Source organism: Lolium rigidum, chromosome 7 (genome assembly GCF_022539505.1).
Source record: "Lolium rigidum isolate FL_2022 chromosome 7, APGP_CSIRO_Lrig_0.1, whole genome shotgun sequence".
In the NCBI taxonomy this organism is placed as follows: Eukaryota; Viridiplantae; Streptophyta; class Magnoliopsida; order Poales; family Poaceae; genus Lolium; species Lolium rigidum.
The window spans coordinates 59607743-59618885 of NC_061514.1; the positions used below are offsets into that span (position 1 = coordinate 59607743).

At 41.4% G+C, this 11143-nt stretch overlaps 1 long non-coding RNA gene across 1 annotated transcript; it reads left to right on the plus strand.

The window, feature by feature from the left end:
* Nucleotides 1-7682: 7682 nt before the first annotated feature.
* LOC124673714 lies at nucleotides 7683-9003 on the plus strand. The gene is made up of 3 exons (XR_006992802.1): nucleotides 7683-7754; nucleotides 8543-8614; nucleotides 8915-9003. It is a non-coding gene; the product is annotated as an uncharacterized LOC124673714 (long non-coding RNA).
* Nucleotides 9004-11143: the final 2140 nt, after the last annotated feature.

Genomic DNA, 11143 nt, shown 5'->3' on the forward strand with positions numbered 1-11143 from the left:
AGTTTGTAGCGCTAGAAGTATTCTTGTTCTAGATTTTTACTTTATTTATTTTCAAAGGGCCTCCGAATCCTCTCAAGTTCTTTACTAACTTCATCTTTTCGTGTTTTGTTAATATGTTAATATGCTTTCTTCAGGCTTGGTTCCCGTTTAGTTCTTGTCTTCTTGCTTTAAGTGATATCATAGAAAAGGTCTTGTTGTTTCAGCACGGATATGTTATTTTTGCTATTTCTCCTATAAATGTTGAAACACTACCCTCTCAACCAAGCCATCTGAAAGGGGCAAACGAATCTGGGTCGTCCAATCAGGTTGCAACAGTAAAATCAGCATCCCACTTCTCACCTCAGCCGTCGGATGCAGTAATTTTTCTTTCACTCGTTCAGCCTTTCATGGAGTCCATGACGCATGGGGCCAGGTACTTGCGGGGACCAACCGTCAGAGACATCCACAGCTGCTCGTTGGCGTCGCCTTCTGTCTCGAGCCGCGCGGGGATGGTGAAAACCTAGATCGCCATTCCCCAATTCACTCCCCAATCCCCAACCGTGGCGGCGCGCCCGTCTCCTCCCCAGTCCTCGTCTCTCCTCCTCAGTCCTCGTCTCTCCTCCTCCCCAACCGTGGCGGCGCGCCCGTCGCGGAGGCGGCCGGCAGCGCGGGCCCGGGAGCAGCCGCGGGCGCCACCGCTGGCGCCGCCGGTCGCGGGCGTCGAGCACACGGAGTCGTGGGGCAGCGCGCCGCCGGGAGCTCGTCGTCCTCTCCTCCACCCCGAGCGACGGCGATGGTTGGACGCGGCGGCGACGGAGGCTTGCCGGATGGCCGGACGCGGGCGACGCTGGCAGAGGCTCGCGAGACGGCCGCGACGAACTGGACGCGGCGGCTAGATCGACGGCTGTACCCGGCAGAGCGGCGGCTGTGCACGGCGGTGACGGAGGCTCGCTGGACAGCCAGATGCGACGGCGCTGTGAAGCCTTCTGGTTTCACTTCCTTCTCAGGTGCTTCAAAACTATCTAATTATCTTACAAGCTATACTGTCCACACACAAAAATGCTGCTTCATTTTTACTAGGCTAAACAATAGTTTTGAATGTTGGCATGTTCAATTTAATCTTCGGTTTCTAATAGTCCTGAATTAATTATCAAGAGTTGCATAACATGGTTTTTCTGTGGATAACATTATGGTGATTATTTATTTCTCCCAGATATTTGCTCTGCATGTTACTGGATTGCTTGTAATTCCACAAAATATATTCCTTGAACTTTAGCTAGCATACTTGTTTTTCTTAATGTGTGTAGTGGTGGGTTAATTTTCATATGCACATTACTGTGTACAGCTTCTCGGCTTCTCCTTGGTCATTTGGAAGGCATGTCCATTTTGAAGTCCACGGGCTCTGGTACATGGTGAAAAAATATATATGGAGCTAGGCCAAAATTCTTATATTGATGTGTTTTATACTGCATTCCACATGCTCTCGTTCCTGGCGAGAATATATATGGAGCTAGGCCAAGATTCAGGTACATGCTATCTAGGTACTGCTCTCATTCCACATGTTGTCTAGGTACTGAGTTTGTAGCGCTAGAAGTATTCTTGTTATAGATTTTTACTTTATTTATTTTCAAAGGGCCTCCGAATCCTCTCAAGTTCTTTACTAACTTCATCTTTTCGTGTTTTGTTAATATGTTAATATGCTTTCTTCAGGCTTGGTTCCCGTTTAGTTCTTGTCTTCTTGCTTTAAGTGATATCGTAGAAAAGGTCTTGTTGTTTCAGCACGGATATGTTATTTTTGCTCTATTCTAAAGCTAATATTATCCTTCAATCTGTAATGGAGGTTTATTCCGAGTTCTCTTTTCTACATCTTTGGTAAGTATGCTTACTCAAAATGGGTGCCTTATTTCAGCAATGGTGACATGCTATGCGGTTGTCCTTTATTTCTATACTCCCGCGGCAAGTGCTCGTTGGCCGTTGGATGACGTTTTATGGTTATTTGTCATACATGAATGCATGTTGTGGCTACCTCATGTTGTGATATTGTTTCCATGTATTGAAAGTGGATATGCATCAATAACGAATCTTTGTTTCTTGCCTCTTTGTTTGCCTTGCATTGATGGAGATCATGAAGTTTCTAATTCCTATTTTATCTCCTGAAAAAAGACTGACTTTTTTCTTGCATCAAATCAGGGCCAAATAAAAGAAGTTTTCTGTTCATGGTAGAAGCACAGTTTTATTAGGGAAATTATTTCTATTATACAATGAATTCTTGAGGTACAGGTATGTGATTTGTAAGAGTGAGTTTTGCATTATTTTTTTCCAAGAAATTGAGTGGGTGCATTCTATGCAGAGATTACTGTGGGTTTTCATCGTTGGTGCCTATGCCACATGTAGAATTAAACTAGAGGCTTGCTGATCGCTGCGTTTTTTTCTAGACCGCACTTTAATATTAGTGGTTGATGTGGTTTCTGATCTCTATTAAATGAACTAATAAATGTGTTATGAGAAAAGAGCTGAACATTATCATGTATTCTCTGTCCGCTTAGTATATTGAAAGCTACTGAAGCATATCCCTTATATCTAGATTTGATGTTACTGCGAAACATTTTGTGTATGTAGGTGGCTCTGAGTGCACATAATCTGTGTTGATGTATTTAGCTATGGCATTTATGTCACATGTATGGTACAGTCGTATTCAGCCAAGGTATTTTACCTATCCCTTTCTCTATTACTCTACATTATAATTGTGGTGGTTGTGAGAGCATGAACTGTGCGGGTAGAGATTGTTAGAAATAACCACTTTTGAGCAGAATGTTGCATCCTTCATCACAGTCTTCTGCAGGTCTTGATATGATATTTTCCTTCTGTTTTACTGTCAAGAGATGTGCACGGATGAACCTTCATCACACCTGTCCGCTTGACCAGGAAAGGAATTGGACAGGTAAATCTTGAGCCTTCCCATTTTCTTTTGTGTATTATAATTTAATCTGCATTTGGTTCAGTCGCTCCATTGAGTAGTATATTGGAGTTTAACCTCATCGTTACTCCGCCCTTTCCTAAAAACCATTGCTAAGTTGATCAGATATGTGAGAAGCTACTGACTCACATGTACAATTTTCTCCAGGTTTGCTGCAATCTCAGTGTCCCGGCTGGCTGCCGAAGGTTTAGAGTACAAGACGGTTGTCAGCCAATCAGCAGGCCTCTCCACCCTCTAGGTGATTTACTAATTCATAGGCTCATTTTAAGCGATTTATATTTGTAATTACCATTTATGTAATTTATTTCTAGGTTGTTAGATCTAACATGTTAGTTCTGTGGTTTCTTCTTTGTGTTTTCATCCGATGGATTTATGGCTTTCCCAGATCAGAACCATTAACGAGACATCCAGGGAAGGCAGAGAAACGATTCTTCCATTGTGCTTTTGTTGGCCGTTTGTTCTGGCCTCGGCGGCAGCAGGACAAGGTCCCCCAACACATTACTGGGAGCTAATGTTGCTCTTCCTGGTGCGCACCCTTATCCCCATCTCTCTCTATGTTCAGATTTTGGTGATTGGTTTAGGCATAGATAAAAGGACTCACTTAAAAAAAGGATAGAAGGACTCCAGTAATTTTGTTGAGGGTTCCGGTTAGTGGATATTAAGGTATATGAGCATAAATGGTCCAGTTCTATTTTAATTTATGTTGGTTGTTCTGGGAACCCAAATAATTCACAGTTTCTAATGCATAATAGGATATGTGGTCTTGCTCTTTACATTGCAACATGCTAAAAATCCTTAATATTGTATAGTTGTTTATCTTGGTGTGAGTTTACTAATAAAAAACAACTCTCAATGATTGTTGCAGATTAAATTTGAGGACTTGGTTCTCCTTCATCTCCTCCCCGAAGATGTCAACAAGATGTCCGGCCGACCCCCTGGTAGTGCGGTGTCCTCGGCCGGAGTAGGGCGACCTTGCCAACAACCTTCAGCTCCCTCCCTTCCCTTCTTTGATTTTCCTATGGAATTCATAATTTATGCTCAGTTGGTGCCGTCTTCTTATTGTTATTTGTTTTCTTTCGTTGTCGACACAGATGCAAAAGGAGAGGTACAATTTGGACTCAATGATGCATTGTTTACTAAAAGGAAATCTCTAAATTATTATTAGTGGTTATTTTTGATGATAGGTCATTTTCTGTGTGAAAAAACTTTGTTGATACGTCACCTTGTTTCACAGCTTTTCTAAATTTGTTAGCATAAATAGTTTCAGGTATCATGTCTCCTAGAGGAAAAATGATTAATAGTATACACGCATTTTTTTCTCTTTCAGTAATCATTTATTGTTTTATAAGTGTGACATAATGCTTATTTCTACCTCTAGCAGGATCATGTAATTACTGTCAGGAATGCTACCAATTCGCTGATTGCAAAAGGTACAAATGAAAGGCTCTCTTGTTTTAATGCTATTGATGCATCACAAGTTGGTGAAACTGATTTGTCTAGGTGGATGCATAATTAGGTGAGTTTATCCTGAAGCACTGCCATATGAAAAAATCTCTACTTTCCATAATGACTTTGGTATGTCAGTTCGACATGAACCCATAACTGCTACATAAATAAGGTGATGGGGCCTATTTTGCCGGTGGTTAACATGAAAACGTATATTATGTGATTAGAATATCCAGATGTATTTTCTTAAGATAATAATGTGTCAAATTATGTGTATGTCTATTTGGATGTCTTGAAACAACAGCATATTGGGCATCATGAAATAGTCACCCAGAGTTTGTTCAAACTTGACATGATTTGGGTTTACCATTTGCGATTTTGCAGTCTGCTTTCCTAAAATGTAAAGATTCGGTTGTTAAATTATTCAACGTTTCGATCCTTTGATTTTAGCCTGCAGCTCCTGGTAAAACTGTATACTCCCATGCAATGATTTTTAAGTGGAGAAGAATCAATTCGTTTGTGTTTTACCTTCTTGTAGCTGACCACACTTTATAGAAAGCTATCTTCAATTCTGCAGTTTTGTACTCATCTCGTGCACAAGCGGCCAAGCGCAGCTATAACATGGTGAATGAACACTACTGGTAGAGAAGATAGGAACGAAGAAATGATGGTAAGAACCACTAGGGCCAGAACATGTGTCAATTTACGAATAGTTTCTTTCTTCAAGGAAATAGGAGTAGTGTGGTTTGGCTCTACCAAAGTAAAAACATTGTATCATCATTGTGATTGAAAATGGAATTGGACAAGGGATGTTTTTATATACTCCGTAACATAATTTGGTCCAGCCCTATGTATTGTATGGTTGTTTCTGCTTTTTGCCGTGGTTTTTGACTCAAATATGAATATCACTTACAAAAATAAGTGAATAAAGTAGGCTTCAAGGTGGGGATGCCCCCCCCCCCCCTAATAATCAATCATGCATAGTTGAAAGGCAGTGCATAGCATCTAACCTTAAATTTTAGATATCACCTACTTGCTTAAACTGCTCCTGATCTTATAACTAATATCATTCTCCTTTTTAGCTTCCGTTAACTTACTGTTGATGTAATCGAATGACTGATTTGTTGATCTATGGTATCTGCTTTTACAATAATGTTTTTTAAAACCAGTTATGAATATTTGACATACTTTATAGCTTCCGTTGACATACTTTACAACAGGTGGATTATGGTGGTCACGGCGGCTGCCGGACGACGGCAGTTGGTGGACGAATGCAGCCTCACGGCTCGTTTTGTTATCGCGTTGAGGAGGCGGTGGTGGAGGCGAGAGGTGCGGTGTTTTTGTTGATGGATCAAGGACGACCCCTTCCTCAACCTCCCTGCGATGCAGTGTATGGACCACTACATGTTCTGTTGAGGCAAGGTAAGGTCCTATTGTTCTGTTACTGTTTGAACCTATGCGTTGTAACTGCTTACTTGAGTTACTTCCCTGTCTTTTAAGTTGCAAATCTGCACCCCTCCTCCATTTCACCGACATAGTAGATGTTTACTTCTCTACTAGAGAAACATAAGGGATTTGCTGATTACTCCTAAAGAAAATGTTCAATATGCAGTACAAGTAGTGATTAACTACCATGGGAAAATCCAAAGAAAATGTGTTCTTGTTTTTTTGTTATATTGTCACAGAGGCAGGTGTACCGAAAATTATGGTTGCCAGGGTACTGTCCCTCTCGCTAATGCAGGCTGTTGTGCTCTTCTTTGAATGCAGACTGGTCCGCCGGTGCTCCTGGCCTCCCAACCAGGATTCTCTTACACCGGGAGGCCAGTGAAGCTAGAGCGGAGTGGTGGATATGTGGCTTAGCTTTTCGTCAATGGCATGCTCTGGTTGAGCTCGAAGGTTGAGACCTTCCTCCACTCAAGTCTTGGTGTATACTCTTTTTGGTTCTAAAATCATACTATCCTCTACGAGAACATTCTTATGTTTCGACTAAAAAATGTTTGTTGGAAGGTTCTAAAAAAGCATGCTCACTTGCCATGAAACTCTGGCAGAGCAATTAAAGAAACAGATTTCAGCTTCCTAATGGATGACATTTGGCTTATGAAGTAAAAAAAGATTTCCAGCTGGCAGGGCAATATTTTGGTTGATCTCATTCTCTTCTTTCGTCAAGGCTAGAAGGTAAATACACATGTTGTTGTGTTTTCGCAGTATATTTAATATCGGTCTTGAACCAACATCTTCTAATTGTATGTCACCAGACACTTTCCGCAAGGTGCTAAATAAGTGAAAAACTGGCATCTAGCCCCCCCCCCCTCCCAATGTTCTTCCAGCTCAAAGTTTTTAAGTTGGTATGAGTTTATCTTTCAAACTGAATTCTACATTCAGAAAAAAAATCTGTGTTTTGATATTGCTTACCAATGATAGATCCTTACAGTAAAGAATGCTACTTATGTACTTGATTTCTTCGATTTCAATTCGATTTGCTTGTCCTTCTTCAGTTACGAACTTACAATAGCGTATGAATGCATATCGAACTGATAAACTGCCATCCAATATGCAATATTTTACCATGATAATTATCGTAGATAGCAGCTATGTATGTTCATACCATTAGTCAGTGCTTCTCATTCTAATATATTTATTATGGACAGTGATGTGATGTAGCAGAAATGAATGATTTGTGGATGACTGTATGGCTTGCAAGAGACTGAGGTGCCCACTTTTTCTTTTATTCATCCTTTCTAAATTTGGTTTCCTTGGTAAATAAGAAAAATCAAGGACCTATGGTCACCATGACTGAGCATTTCACACTTGTTTTAAAACAATACCTAAAATCTACGGATGAATAGTTATGGATCATTTAGTAATGATGGAATTTACTTGCTTTAATTGGGCTCCGATGTCAATAGACCGGGCGCTGCAGTACATACCGTCTGGGGTCTGGCTCATGAGGCCCAGCCTCTCAGTACTCTTGATTTCCAATTTCATTGTTCTGTTAAGAGAACACACCAAATATTGTTGTTCTGCTAAAACTACAGTCCATAGCTAATTGTTCTTTTTGCAGTCTGAAATATGTATTGGTACATTGATATTAAACTTGAAAATAGTCAATAGATAATGTCAGCTTAAGGAAAAAAGTTCCATACTTCGAATTTACTGATTACCATCTTTTACCTTTTACTATTGTTAAATAATTTGTTACTTCTATTTTGTAGATTGTCACACCATGAGAGTATGCAAAGGTCCTCCATTCTGATGAGAAATTTGACATTGCAAGAGCCAACGATGTCTGAATTTGAGTGTTCTAATATTGCACAACAGTAAATCTCAAAGGATGAAGTTGGTTATGGTACAGGTACAATTGAAAACTAGATAAGCCTAAATAACAAAATGGCAATTTGAGTTTATCTGGAAAGGCAAGTTTTGGAATTACACTAACATACAGGAAATAACATTAATGTGTTAGCTTCCGGATAAGCTAATTTTCTATATTCGCTGTATTCTCAATACAAAGACTTTGACAACCAATAATGCTTAGTTCAATTTTTCGTCTGTTGATATGTCCTTTAAATTGAAGTGTCAAGGTGTTATTTTTGTGCAATGCATTCGTGTGTCCACTTCAGCTACGCATAAACCTGAAGCAGTGTGTTATGAGTAATCTGACGTCGACACTTCTTTGTGGTGTATTCTGAAGTAGTGTGTTATGAGTAATCTGATGGTAGACCTTCTGCTTGCTTGCACAAATAAGTAGATAAATTCAATGTATATACTGGTCTTATTGCTCTGTTACGGCTGTTATTTCGTTGTGCGCCTCTCTTTTTGTGCATATGTTCTACCTTTTGCGTTTATAATATATTCTCGTCTTCTATTGTTAAGGATTGGCCGGTGAACTTGTTGACTGCCGGTAATAATATGTCATGAATGTCGAAGAAAAGCCATGTGGCAGATACATTTTATTAACTCTTAAACTTAGCTGACTATAAGTAGCAAATAATTTGAATTTTATACTTTAGTCCTGGCTACAAAGATGGAAAATAACATAGTATAAAAATGGAGCAGCTGTTTATATATTTGGAATTTATTGTCCAATTCTGAATCACTCCATGTCCAGTTGCTAATGTTTATTGGTCATTCCTTTTTCAGGAGAGAAATTTCTTCATAGCAATGACCATCAGACCACCACTAGCAGGGACCAGCCAGAGATAATGGTAGAAGGTAGTTAACGAAGTTAAATGAATTGTTTTTCCAGTAGAAGCACCAATGATAGTAAAATTGTTTAATGTACAACAGGCATACATGTTTGTATTATGGTTCAATTCTTTAATTACTTCATCTTAGGCATTTGATTTTTGGGACATTATAGGCTCATACTCCTATCCATTTTGCTTTGTTCACAAAGACATGCAATGATATTTGATTATGTAATTGTTTCATGACTTCATGTGTGTTAAATTGGTATTTAGAAACTGTGGTCTTACATTTATGATCATATTTGATTCTCTTAATTACTCGTAGGATACAAATGCTTATAAGTAACCAATGGAAAGCATGTGTTGCCTCAAAACGGAGCTCAAGGATGGGGATATAGTTGAGTTCGGAGTTGCAGTTTTCTCAAAATATTACTTCGTATTTTAGGAGGCTTGCTCCACAAGTTGTAACAATTATTTGGGGATGCAAGAGACTGAAGATCTGTATATATAGTGATGAAGAGAAAAATCCTCAAATGTGGTATATTTGTGGAAAATAACCAAAGAAGGCAGGATATGTTATTTCAGAGAAGTGGATTATTTAATTATGTGCATATACGACCAAATGTACTTCTCCCATCACAGTACTAACTGAAAGTTCGCTTGGTAGTGATTGTCTGCTCTGGAAGCACATGGTTAATGGCTCATATACTTATTTTTCCATTTGCGTGGTACCGTAACAGGTTTTCTGGAAAATTAAGAGGGATAAGGAATATACGTCATTTGATAAGTAATAGCAAGTAAAGACATGAAAAATCACCAAAGATATAGATTTAAGCACGAAAACAAATTAATTGTTAAAATAGTCCATTAGCATATTATTAATACACTTTTTTTTATTTTGATTTAGGCATTTCTCTCATGTACTGATTGTGTCATTTGCGCGATAGCGCAACGGGTCATCTAGTAATATATAGAAGAGAACAGAAAGAGGGATTGGCAACGATCCAGAAATTTCCCCATACTGGAGCTCTGTCCCCTTCTCTATTCTCCCTCACAAACCACTAAATCCGTTTGAATCTCCGTGATTTCTGCATGAGCTTCAACATAGGGTCGCCCGCCGCCACGTCCGTAGTCACCGCGGCGTCCAGCCGCGTTTGCCGAAGAGGAGTACTCCACGGCCGCCTGGGAATTCTGCTCCTGCATGGCTTCGTAGGAGAACAGCATGGCGTAGAAGTCCGAGAGGTTGAGGACGGCGTCGGGGTTGGCGTTGGCGAACACCGTGAGAGACGGCTGTAGAGGTGCGAAGGGCGTGCCAAGCCCCGGGATGATGTAGTCAATCGGTTCATCGTCTGGCAGAGGTGTGCCGACGGTTGCCATAGCATCAGCAAAGCCCTTCATCTTGTGAAAATATTCTGCTGCTCCCAGGTCGTTCTTCTTCGTCGACGCTAGCTTGCGTCGGATTTGGCGAATACTCGCCCGTCCTTGGGCGGAGAACATGGAGCTGAGGCACTTCCACACCTCGGCCGAGGTGGTCCGGCCGATCATCTGGGCGAGAACTTCCTCCGTCATAGAACCCAGCAGCGCACTAAGGACGCGCTGGTCAGTATGCCACCATGTGGTGTAGGCGGGATTCGGCGCCGTGACTGCATCGTTGCCGGTCCCAGTGGTGATGAGCTTCGGCGGCGCGGGGCAGCTGCCATCGAGATAGCCAAGATAGCCATTGCAGGATAGGTTGGGGATGACCTGGGTTTTCCACAGCAAGAAGTTGTTGCGATCGAGCCTCACGGTGACGGAGTTTTGGAAGATGGGAACGATGGGAGAAAAGGTGGATCCTGTCGATGAGAGCACGCCGGCGGACGACATCTGCAGCGCGGCACTGGAGTCCATCGCGCAGGAAGGTTAGTTCGGTTTTGGCTCTGATACCAAATTAAGAAGTATTTGCCGTAAACCTCCCATCGTGAGGGCATTGATTTATATACTCAAGGGGTACAATGTGTTACAAGCGTACAAGGCAAGAAAGAAACAGATTGGCACGATCCTTTCCTAAAACTCAGGATCTCCTCAATCCCTACAAATCAGCTCTAACTTTTTTTTCGATAAAGAAATCAGCTCTAACTGATTCGGTCTAATAATATGCACATCGATCGTCTACTTATAGTTTGGTTGGATCATCCAAGACAATCGAAAGCATCCCATCTACTTTAGGGACCCAACAATGAGGCCTTCCCATGGTCTTTCTTATATTGTTCTCTTCCTCCTCGCCACATCCTCATGCAGCGCTTCCATGTTGGAAGACGCGTGCAAAACCTTCTCCGCTGCCCGCCCGGACATTGGCTACGACTACTGCATCGAGTTCTTCCAAGCCAACAAGGACAGCGCTACCGCGGACAAGCGCGGCCTTGCCACCATCGCAACGAATATCGCAAGGGCAACGGCCATGAACACCAGAAAGCTCAGCGCGGCCCTGAGAAACATGGTGAAGGACCAGAAGACGCGCGAATGCCTCGGAGATTGCGCCGTTTTGTACTATGGTATCGTGGGCCGACTCGATGAG